This window comes from Schistocerca piceifrons, chromosome 4, assembly GCF_021461385.2.
Source record: "Schistocerca piceifrons isolate TAMUIC-IGC-003096 chromosome 4, iqSchPice1.1, whole genome shotgun sequence".
In the NCBI taxonomy this organism is placed as follows: domain Eukaryota; kingdom Metazoa; phylum Arthropoda; class Insecta; order Orthoptera; family Acrididae; genus Schistocerca; species Schistocerca piceifrons.
The window spans coordinates 110,913,608-110,925,950 of NC_060141.1; positions in this window are offsets into that span (position 1 = coordinate 110,913,608).

Below are 12,343 nucleotides of genomic sequence, written 5' to 3' on the forward strand. Positions count from 1 at the left end.
ATAGGGCTGCTATCCGATCAGAACAGGTCGGGATAAAAGCGTAGGTGTTACAGAGTCTAGCTTCGTAATATATAGCAAGAATCAAGAAATCAGAAGTTAGAATTTAATATCTCGTTGTCAACACAGTCAAAAAGAGGAGATTGCTACGACGGAAAAGGATTGAGGGTTATTTTCTGTTGTGTTAAACTGTGAAAAGAAACCACGAAATAACAATGTACCGAAGATATCCAGAGAGTTGAACCTAGCATCAATCCAGTACCACTCTGGTGCCTTAACAACTGTTTCAACTCTCGCACTAATGTTAAAAGTACATAATATTGTGTATGGCACTCGTACGAATCCTTGTTATAAACGAGCAAGTCTAGGCACCATACAGAGATTAGAAACTCAGTGTAGAGGATAGTGTCTACAAGTTACGTAGAAGCTAATTGGGCATTTACATCACTAAATTTTCGGTATAAATATCCAACATAGGACGAGCGGGTAAGCTAGTGTGTCTTTTCACGCTACATCTTTCACAAATGGTTGTGTAGTATCGATATTTCCATGTGGATTTTCAATGAACAATGCTTGAGGGAATGACGTCACCGCACATTTCCGCGGAAACCACGCTTAGCATTGTCATACTTCTATATAAGGAAAGACGCTGTTACGTTTAGGCAGAGTACTCTGCGAGTAGACAGCGTGCCGCAGAAGGTGAACGTATTTCGACGACGGCGCCGCCGTGTAGAAGTCGCTGGAATCGCCAAAGCTAAGTAGGTGGCGGTGTCGAAGTTGCTTGTGAACGATACGAAGGTAAGCCTCAGCGTCTGAGCACGCACGAATCCTCACGTCTCGCTGTGAACTATTTCTCACGTACCTGGTTCTTTTACTTCAGGGCCTAGCTTTTATCGGAGTACGAAAACGACGCCGCCGCCTTGAACACGTCGCTGGAAGGGCATAGTCTGAGAAGGTGGCCGTGTCTAAGATGTTTGCGAACAGATCGGAGGTATGCTATAGTGTCTGGGCACGTACCGTTCCCATGACTCGCAGAAAGCTCTTCCTCATGTACTGTTGGCGAACGATTCGAAGGTATGCTGTAGTCTTTGAGCACATACGAGTTCCCATGACTCGCGGTAAAATTTCATGCTAACGTACTTGTAATTTTTTTCAGGACCTGACATTTATTGGAATATGACGACGACAAACGCGTAAAACAGATTGGAAGCTTCGACGAAAAAGCTGGAAGCGCGGAAGCTCTTCGTGAACAATACGAAGGTACGAAGTGGTGTGAGCACGAACGAGCTTTCACGGCTCACAGAAAACTCTTGCTCACGCACTTGTACTTTTTTTTCAGAGCCTGGCATTTCTTGAGGTACGATGACGACACTTGGTAGAAGTCGCTGGAGGCACGAAGAGAGAGGAGGACGTGGTGGTGTCGATGGTGTTTGCTTGCGATACCGTGGTGTCTGAGGCGTACGAGCTTCCACGGATTGCAGTACACTTTTGCTCATGCAACCTCTTTTTTTCCAGAGCCTTCGGTATATCGGACCACTGCGACGACTACGACGGTGCCGTTGTGTAGAAGTTGCTGGAAGCGCACAAGCTGAGGAGTTGTCGACATCGTTTGCAAACAACACGAAGGTACATCGTGGTGTCGTGACAGCTTTGACCAATAGAAGGTTCAAAACAGTTTGGGACGGCGGAGGAGAAGACTAACCGAGCTGTACCCAATAAGCGTAGAGTATCGCACAAGCAAGCTGAATTATGGACTCAATACACTTTTAAAATAAACTGGAATAAGTAAACTGCTTTTGTTCTAATTTCTACAGATAGAGACAAGATTATGGTATCTCATAATTTTTCTCCAAAGATTCAAAACTATTTCGACTCATGCATATAAATACGCAAAGCCAGTGCAAAAAATGTTTTGAGTTACCTGAAACAGATGAATGGGAAATAAACCAATCCGAGCGTCTGCATTTTTACTTCAAAATAAGACGAGTGGGAAATAAACCAATCTGAGTGTCTGCATTTTTACTTCAAAATACAATAACACACTCGTGCTTGTAAAAAAATTAAGTCCCTACAGACGAATGGATTTTATACATGTCTATTAAATCATTCACCAATTAACGTCCTGCAATGAACGTCTGTTAAACAGAATGCAAAGCTACATGTTGCTCATAAGCAAGGACCTATGATTACTGTGTATATCTGCCGCAAGTATAGAGTCTGTGGCTTCTATGACTTCCCTTGCGACTCCTCTACGCGCTGTTGACACATTAACGTACTGTCCAGACATCAAGTTAGACAAATAACTTCTTCTTCCTGATGCTCAGACGAATCGTGCTGTCAGTAACACAAACTAGTAGAACCGATTGCAGAACTACACCGAGTTATCATGTTATGGGTGCTGTGGCAGTATAGTATCAGAGGACTTTCCACCAGGGGACAATAACTTATGACTGTATTCTGAAAACAGACCGTGTTAGATATGTGAAGGTAAATCAAGGTCTTGGAATAAGTGGCACCCACTATACCAATGTAGGTAAAGGTATTGTGTAGATATAGTGCAGAATATCTCTGCTTAACAGAAAATTCAACTCTGTCGTCTATAATCGTCTGAAACACCTTTGTGACCGTGCCGCGTAGGAGAACACCGAATATACCATTTCCAGCTGCCACTGCGGTACCCTGAGACAGTCAGTTCACACAGTGTGTGTGTGTGTGTCTGTGTGTGTTTGTTTGTTTGTTTGTGTGTTTGTGTTTGTTAATTTGTTTGTTTGTAGCCTGATAGATACTCAGAACTCTCCCCTTAAAATGTCAACCCAGGTTACTAGAATACGTCGCTTAGATATAGGTTCACACGAATTTTAATTATATTTGCCTGACGTATGAGGCTGAGAGCAACAATGCACTCTCCCATCAAAATGACTGAAAGTCATTCATTACAAAAATAGCTTATGGGAAAATTATTATCTTTAGGAACGTAATAATCAAAGGCTAGAGTACTTACGACTACAATGCCAACTATGTAATTCATTTAAAGCTCACTAAAGTATCTATGCATTTGTCACATTTGTTTTTCCACTTCCTGGTGTAAATTTTGATACTTGAAACTTAATAAATACCAATAATTAATTAATAAAACAGTTTAAAGAATTCTGCTACAAAATAGCTTGACTGGCATCCGTTTTACAAATTTTAGTACAAAAAACTTCAACAACTTAACTTTTAAATTCACAGTAAATTTCAGAAGCAATTACAATTAAATTGTCTAATTCAGAACTTGGTAGCCGTAAAACCCTAACATAATATTTCTTTCTGAGGGTTTTATAAGGTGAGACACAATTTTCTCTTTCCCAGCACCTCCAACTATTGCTGCTCACTGGATGGATGTATTCGCAGTATTACAGTACTGAAGATAGACAGTGCTCTAATTAAAGCAGTTTTTTCGTAATACGCAATGAGTTTTACAATAGAGTCCTGGCATCCATCAACTACTTCGAAATTGTTGTCGGTTGCCTTATTTGTTTAAGAACAACACATTTAGTACCCGTACAGTTCAGTTCATAAAGAAATGTGATAATAGAGTCGTTAATTGCTCTAATAAGGACAATGGAAATACTCCAGTGACTGATAGGGTGAACCTTTTGTGTTCACCGATAACTTTTGCGAAGTCTAACATTACAGTCTGTGATTTAGGCGAGGTCAAGCTACACGGGTACGCAGACGGCAGTTACAATGTCCGATTTTACGAGTGATGGCCGATGACTCGGAAAAATGTCTTTCGTAATTCATCACATAAGTTTTGATCATACTTGGTGGATTTGAATGATATTAACGTATGCGACATTGATAAGACAAATCGGTCACGAAATATCAGTTTTATAGTAACTGTCAGTTAAAACACTTGAGAAAATTGCAATTCGTCATTATGTAGACGCAAAAATTGAACGTACTTGATAGCGTGGAGTTTCGTCTACATTCTGAAAGATTACATTACGCTCTACCACCCTGCGAAGCAAGTGGTTCAGGGGCCTCCTTTTCCGCCAACTTCATTAACAGATAATTGCGTAAGTTGCTAATACATGGAGGCCCACCACCACACCAGAGACAGCTGCACAATACTTGGATGAACCAGACTTCTATGTGTTACGAAGGAATGTTACCACGTCTCCCCATCGCCGCCGGGGTACAGGAACTGCCGGTATACTCTGCATACTGCCGACATTCCCACAACACCACATGTGAATTTGGCACTATAAGCGGATGACACAGGCTTATGCACCAAGAGCCTTAATATACATATAAGGCAGTGACGAATATCTTTACGAAGAGGTTGGTACCAGGACATCTACTGCCTATGATCGAGAGCGGAACAGCCGTAAACTTGGCTTCCTCCTCTCCCGACATCTTAACATCACGCTGAACAGACGTGCAAAGTGGCTGCATCTCTTAGTTGAATTACTTGGGACTGCTCTTAGAAGACTGTGTGGGTGAGCTCCGCCACCAGCGCTGTTCGAAAGGATCAAGTATTGTCACGAAAAAAGAAAAAGTTCAGAGCCGAATCTACTACTGAAAATAAGAACATGGAGAAGAATTGCATTTCACATTAAAGTGACCTGTGAGTGTACTGTGTTCAAAACTCTATAAGTCAGCACCCACACGGAACATTCTGCCTTCCCACATCATACCACCTCCACCACTAAAACGATCATGTTCGGCTACGCTGGACATATCCTCATGTGGCGAGAGGCTGCAACGCATAATTTACCAAGGAACATTATGAAACATGACCGTTTAGGTGGTCCAGATCTTGTGGTGTATGGAAACAATGCTGGAAGGGCGCACTGACCTCCAAATCTTCGAACACGATAGACACACCGGTCGGTGTTATTGCACGATGGGCGCCTTTTCAGGGGTGCATTCAGCCCTAACTTCAATTTTATGGATGACAGTGCACGACCGCATGGAAAAGCGCAAGCGCAGGAGTTCTTGGAACGAGAGAATATTTGGGGAATGGGCTGGCCTGCCGTTTCCCCTGACCATCGAGCACATGGGGGATGCATTGGACAAACGTATCACAGTCCTTCCACATGCAAATCCAGCACATATCAACCGCGCTAGTGAAGGAATGGATCGTTGCACCACAAGAACTTCTCACCAGCCTTCTGGGCAGCGTGGCAGCACGTTGCAGAGCTTCCATTGCTCTCTGTGGTGATCGCACATCCTAAAAGGAACCACGTTCCTTTTCTGCAAAGTCCATCATGATTCCCCGTTGCTTCATTGTAATGATTGTCCTTCGATATTAATTTATATTCATATCAATGTGTATTTGCGAAAGTTGTCTTCCGAATTGCTGTAGCAGTTCTTTGTAAGTGCGGCCCAAGTTTCATAGAGTTATGTTACTTGGCAGACACACATTATGCGATAGTTGCTGTCGTCGTTATGTCAGACCAGTGTGTGTACGTGAGACATTCAGAAAATGTAGGTAAAGAAATGACAATCGGCCATGGTTGTAGAGCACTATTTGAGTCATGACAATACATTTGAGAATGAAGCACTTAACTGGCGACAAAGTCGAAACCTCCATTAAAGCGTTAATTTTACGGTACAAATTAGTGGAACTGTTTGACCTACAGGTACACATCGACCCTATAATACGCTGAATTACTTTCCGCTCTGTTTTAAGCCTCAGGAAGCTTCGCTGTGTTATCGCCGGGAGCTGTGAGATTTAGCTATACGAGGAACAAAATATAATTTCGCTGCCACTGTGTTCCGTCGAACTTCTCGTGGGGGGTGAGGCTTTGCAGATTAACTGATGCCCCACAGGATAATTAAAATGGTTTGTTTGAATTATTGCAGCCTTATTCTGGTTGAGAGAGTTTATTGCCAGCCAGGAGAATGCACTCGACGTATCTGAATGTAGCGGCGAACGTTATAATTAATACTGCGGTTCTAGAACCGTCCTGAGCCACTCTGCTCCAACTCATCGCAAGAGCTGGATAATGTAATCCGCTGTCTCTTCAGTGAAAGTGGCAGCCGTTACAACTTATGATTAAAGATTGTACGTCGCAAACGCGTTCACAATATCACGTAGATTAATGGAAATAGGAAAGAAAGAGCATTCTGTCCAGTCGATTTGTACACAAAAGTGTCGAGCACTTCTATTAGTCCTACACATATTAAATTATAACTTTTTATATGTTCCATGTGAAACAAGTACGCCGGCTGGAGTGGCCGAGCGGTTCTAGGCGCTACAGCTTGGAGCTGCGCGACAGCAGCGGTCGCAGGTTCGAATCCTGCTTCGGGCATGGATGTGTGTGATGTCCTTAGGTTAGTTAGGTTTAAGTAGTTCTAAGTTCTAGGGGACTGATGACCTCAGAAGTTAAGTCCCATAGTGTTCTGAGCCATTTGAACAATTTTTTTGAAACAAGTACAAATTAGGATATCTACATTTCAGTTTTAGAACCTTTCATTTGTCATTTCGTGATATAACTATTATATCTCGTTTGTTTCCTCGTGACTTTCACATATTATTAGCGTCTCCTTGTCCTCACTAACTGCATTCCAGTTTTCCTTTGTCTTACTGTTAGTGCTATTACTGCTCCCACAGCTAAGAGGTGTCCAAATAAGATTTAAATGTAGCCAAAGCATATCGACTGAACGAAGCAAAAATCAACCAAACGAGAGCTGCGCGTGATCGTACAACGAATCCGAGGCATATTCCTTTCTACTTACCTGACAGAAAATCCTAAGAAGGTACGACATATTAAATCGCAAAAGGATCAGTGCCACCTGTTTAAAATCTCAGTGGTCGTTCTGGCATCAAAGCGGTGGATAGTAGTTCTAAGTACTAAATTCCTTGTCCCATATTTTTTCAATAAGAGAGATAGCAGTATAGTTCTTCAAATCACCACAAGAGCGACATAATCACAGATATGTAAATAAGCCAGCATGGGATAGAAAATAATAATTATCCTTCAGGGTATATGGGTTCAAGATATTGTAACCAAAATAACTGATTCGTTCTCCAACAATACACAGCTACAAGCTTTTATCGCTCACGTCATTATGTAGCAGAATTTCCATCGAAGAATTCTGATCACGTGTTACGACTTTTCTGATTATTGAGAATCACCATTCTGAGACGCCGCTAGTACTCCACAAACGGGGATGTTCTGAAACACATACACCTCTGCTCGTCCAAGAGGCTCAAAAGAAAGTAGTTGCCGGCATGCAAGTTGATGCCGTGTTCCTTGACTTCTCAAAGGCATTCTATCGACTGGCGCACTGTCGCCTAATGAACAAGATACGAGTGTACAAAATATGTACCAAATGATCTGCATAATGACGCCGCAACCTGTGTGAGGCTGGTCATGAAGGATGCATCTGCGTACATTGTAGTCACAATGCTTGAAAAATATACTGTAAGAGGTCCATGATTAAGGAATTTGTTGCTAGCGCACTCGAGCAGATGTAATTTCGATGGATTGCTCACGCGCTGCCTGCGATATGTAAGCTGTTAGAGAATCTCAGACCAGAGAGCTGTGTTGTATGCAGTAGGAACTGAGTAGCAGTAAGTAGTTGCTAGCGAGCAGTCGTGTGTATGGAGTTGGCTGGGCCGGTCGTGGGGAGCGATGGCGGAGCCTGAGCGTCTTAGTATAAGAAAGCAATACCATGTTAAAGAGATAAATTAAACAAACTACAGTGGTTTACTATGGAATAGAAATTTCACCATCGGAATGAACGAAAGAAAATACAGTACTGTCTCATGAAGAGTAAATGGATCAGAATTAACAAGCATTAACAAGAATATACTATACACACTGTATAATAACAGTCTTAACTAATTATTTTTCTTTCAGAATACGAGGCGATTGATGTAAGCTGTCAGACAGAACTACACATGTTAATTTTAGTGATGAAATATGCTAGAAATAAGAAACTCCGTACTATGAGTAGTTGTATGAAGTAAATGGTAATATGAATATGAATAATCAAGTGTCAATTTCTTGCAGATGATAATAAATGATGATGAATAGTTATATGAAGTATATGGTAATATGAATAATGAGGTTTTTCTTTGCAGATGATGATAATGATGAAGTTATTATTATATGAATAATGAGGTTTTTCCTTGCAGATGAGAATAATGATGAAGTTTATATATTTACTATTAGTTAAGGGATGCTATGTAGTTATCTAAGTATTTGTTGCGGTTCCTTTTGACACTATGTCTTATGTCGCATAGTATAATGACTGAATGTTTTGGGAAAGACAGCTAGAGTACATACATATTAAGAACACGTTTCATTACCTGTTAATTTGAAGTTTGATACTTTTCAGCATAATATACACGTTTTATTTCAGGTCAATAATCCATTTTTTATTTTTTCCAGGAGAAGCTTTTCATGATATTAATATACTATAAACGCTTAATTATGAAATCTGTTCTAGTACTTGCATTATTTTACCCAGTTGTGTCTATCATTTATGAATGTGATCACATATACTCTACTTGTTTCATAACCTTGCTACAGCTGACTCATGACGAATGATGTTATTAATCCTTATTTCCAACAATAAGTCAAAAGTGAATTTTTTCATGCCCCAGCAATGCATAGCTATCACAGAAAAAGCAATTATTACTAGTCACAACCATTACCAGTATACAACTACGTAATGCTACCAGTTTAAGATATATGTCTAGTCCTAAATATAATGCAAATTTCTCTGATGCATTGATTCCATTATGTCTATGTATTAGTGGACTTCAGACCTTGACTAATAGTTACACTGTCTTACACTTTAAGTATGTCTTATGTCACTTGCATGATATCATATATAAACATTAACAATTTGATGCTAGACCCCATAACTCATGTTTTGAATGATGACTTCTGAATAATAGTGATGATTACTGTAATAGGATGACATGATGCAAATAATTACTGTGATGAGACGAGTTATGAATGATGTTTTGTTATACTCTATAAATGCTATGCCAATAATTACTGTAATGAGAAGACTTATGATGCCAATAATTACTGCAATGATATGACTTCTTAATAATGTTTTGTTATACTCTATAGATGAATGCCAATAATTACTGTAATTAATGACTTATGCATAAGTGCTATGGCAATAATTGACCCATTTTGAATGATGACTTCTGAATAATGCATTAAAAATATTTTGTAACTGGCCAATGAGTGCCAATAATCACTGTATTGAGATGATTTATGAATAATGTTCTGTAATACTCCATACATACTACTTAAATGCTATGTAAATAGCCAATGAATGTCAATAATTATTCAAATCGGTTGATACCCTAGTGTAATTCTGAATGATGACTAGCATAAGACTTAATGTCCTTAACCTTCTGACCTAATTACCAGTAATTACTGCAATATCCGTATGTCCTGTCCATCCTCATGATCATGGAGCACTATATTAGGTATTTGGACTAATTCTACGTTGATGTAAGAGAATGGATCTACAAGAATGTGGTGTTGGCATATCAAGCTGTCCATCACCTTGAACGATGGTGATGATGTTATGGTCCTACTGTTTGGTGTACCTGGTGTACTACCAAAATGATAACATTGAATATTGATACAACATTTCAGTGTCTTGGCTACACTGATAAATACTTCAGGGAAGAAAACTTCAGATTGTCACACTTAGTGTTGTGCTTCTGTAGAAAGATAAGGACTTTTAGTGCAGTTATGTGCAACCCAGTGTGCTACAACCATGATGCTATCCCTCCCATCCCTTTTCTAGTTCTAAATAAAATGATAAAGAACTATAAAGTGCGAGTGCACTTCATTTCATTTGTTAATATGATCAGTTCTCCTAAATATGCTAAAGACTGAGACAGTGCGTGTGCACTTTATTTCATTTCTCAACTTATTTAAATTCTTGTAAAATGGTAAAGACTTACACAGTGTGAGTGCACTTCATTTCATTTGTTAATATGATCAGTTGTCCTAAATATGCTGAAGATTTTTACAGTGCGTGTGCACTTTATTTCTTTTCTTAATGTATCCAGTTCTTGTAAAATGCTAAAGACTTTTACAGTGCATGTGCACTTTATTTCATTTTTCAATATGTTTAAATTCTTGTAAAGTGGTAAAGACTTATACAGTGCGGGTGCACTTTATGTCATTTGTTAATATATTTTGTACTCATTGCGTATACATTTTGTCATTTCTTAATATGTTCTGAACTCAGCGCGTGTGCACTCTATTTCATTTCTTAATATGTTCTGCGCTTATCAATAAGTATATACTCTGTGACTGTAGAATTAGTAACTAAACAGATTATAGAAAAATTTGTTGCTCATGGCAAGTCCAATTGACTCACCATCGCTGCCAAATTTTGCCCCCCCTGTGGAGGGTTATGAAAGAGGTCCATGATTAAGGAATTTGTTGCTAGCGCACTCGAGCAGATGTAATTTCGATGGATTGCTCACGCGCTGTAAGAGAATCTCAAACCAGAGAGCAGTGTTGTGTGCAGTAGGAACTGTGTAGCAGTAAGTAGTTGCTAGCGAGCAGTCTGGTGTATCGAGTTGGCTGGGCCGGTCGTGGTGGAGCGATGGCGGAGCCTGAGCGTTATACTATTAGGTAAATACAGCCTCACGCATATGTAGTATTGTTATATCAAGTCCCATGTAAATGTAAAAAAAAATCTCTTAGTAATAATCTTTCACATAAAAAGTAACATTTGACATTCATTCATCTCAGTTTAAAGCATTTACTAATTTCTCCAATCCATGGTCATCCCTATTATTGCAAAGAAAAATCAGTTGTTCCTTTTATACATGGCAAATCTGTCGGCCAGCATTGAACTGAGCTGTGCCAGAAAAATTTCTTTTAGGAGCAGATATATACGCGTTATCCGGCGACCTTATTAAGGTACGAACTATCATTTTTATTCAGAATGATCTTTCAGGCCCATGACGCAGCGCTGCTGACGCCCTAAATTTACCAGTTTAAGTTCACAGTTAATTATTGAAAGGTTATAAGTGAACCACGATTTTATTGAGAGATTAGTCGCATTGTATTATTCCTAGGTTACGGAATAATAAACTTTAGCAAGGTTATGCTGAATGTGAATGAAATAAATAATTATATATATTTTACTGTTGGGAGGTTACAGAATTTTTTGTGGGGTGGTTACAATACCATGATGCAGGAAAACCTGTAGAACATTGATGACAGGTGCTTGTATTTCCTCTTGAGCTCCAGCAAAAAAAAAAAAAAAAAAAAAAAAAAAAAAAAAAAAAAAAAAAAAAAAAAGGCATACAGCTATTAAACATTACACATGTGCAAAATAAGTATGAGCAGTCTTATCCATTAAATATCTTGGCGTGGGTGTGCGGGACAATTTTAAATGGAGCGACAGCAAAAATTAAATGCAGTAAATAAGTTGAACTGAGATTCGTTGCAACAATCTTCCGGAAGGGAAACCAATCACGGAGGAAGAAGCTTATAAAACACTTGTCCAACAGATGCTTGTAATTTATCGCCACTTACAGAAATGAGGCAAGAAGCAAGGAAGGTCAAAAAAAGAATCGTACCGAGTAGGAATGAAGGAAATACAGAAGATCCAAAGAAGAGCAATACGTTTCATAATAAGTTCTATTAGAAAGAGTCAGTTATAGTCATTTCCAGACTTTCTGGTAGCATCAAACTAGAATTTAACTGAAAGATATTATTTTCTTTTATTTCTGCATGTTATATACACCCTACAACCCAAATTATGATTAGTGGAGGAGAAAACTTCGTCTACCAGTGGTACACACCGTACCCACATTGCTGTTTCAGTCGCGAATGGTGCACGGTTAAGTGATTTAACATTGTAATGCCCTTGTTTTCTGCGACGTTCCCGAACTGCTTTTCCTTTTGAATTCGTCCCTGACTGATAGCCTAGTAAATGTGTTCTTGATTTTAGTTTTTCTTTCTCATTGAAGGAAACTGATAGGGTCGTACACTATGTAATGAAAAGTATCCGGACACCCCCCCCCCCCCTCTACAAACACACGTTTTTCATGTTAGGTGCATTGTGCTGCACCTACTGGGAGGTACTCCATATCAGTGACCTCAGTAGTCATTAGACATTAGACATCGTGAGAGGGCAGGGTGGGGCGCACCGCGGAACTCACGGACTTCGAACGTGTTCAGGTGATTAGATGTCACTTATGTCATACGTCTTTACGCGGGACTTCCACACTCCTAAACATTCCTAGGTCCACTGTTTCCGATGTGATAGTGAAGTGGAAACGTGAAGGGACACGTACAGCACAAAAGCATACAGGCCGACCTCGTCTGTTGACTGTCAGACACCGCCG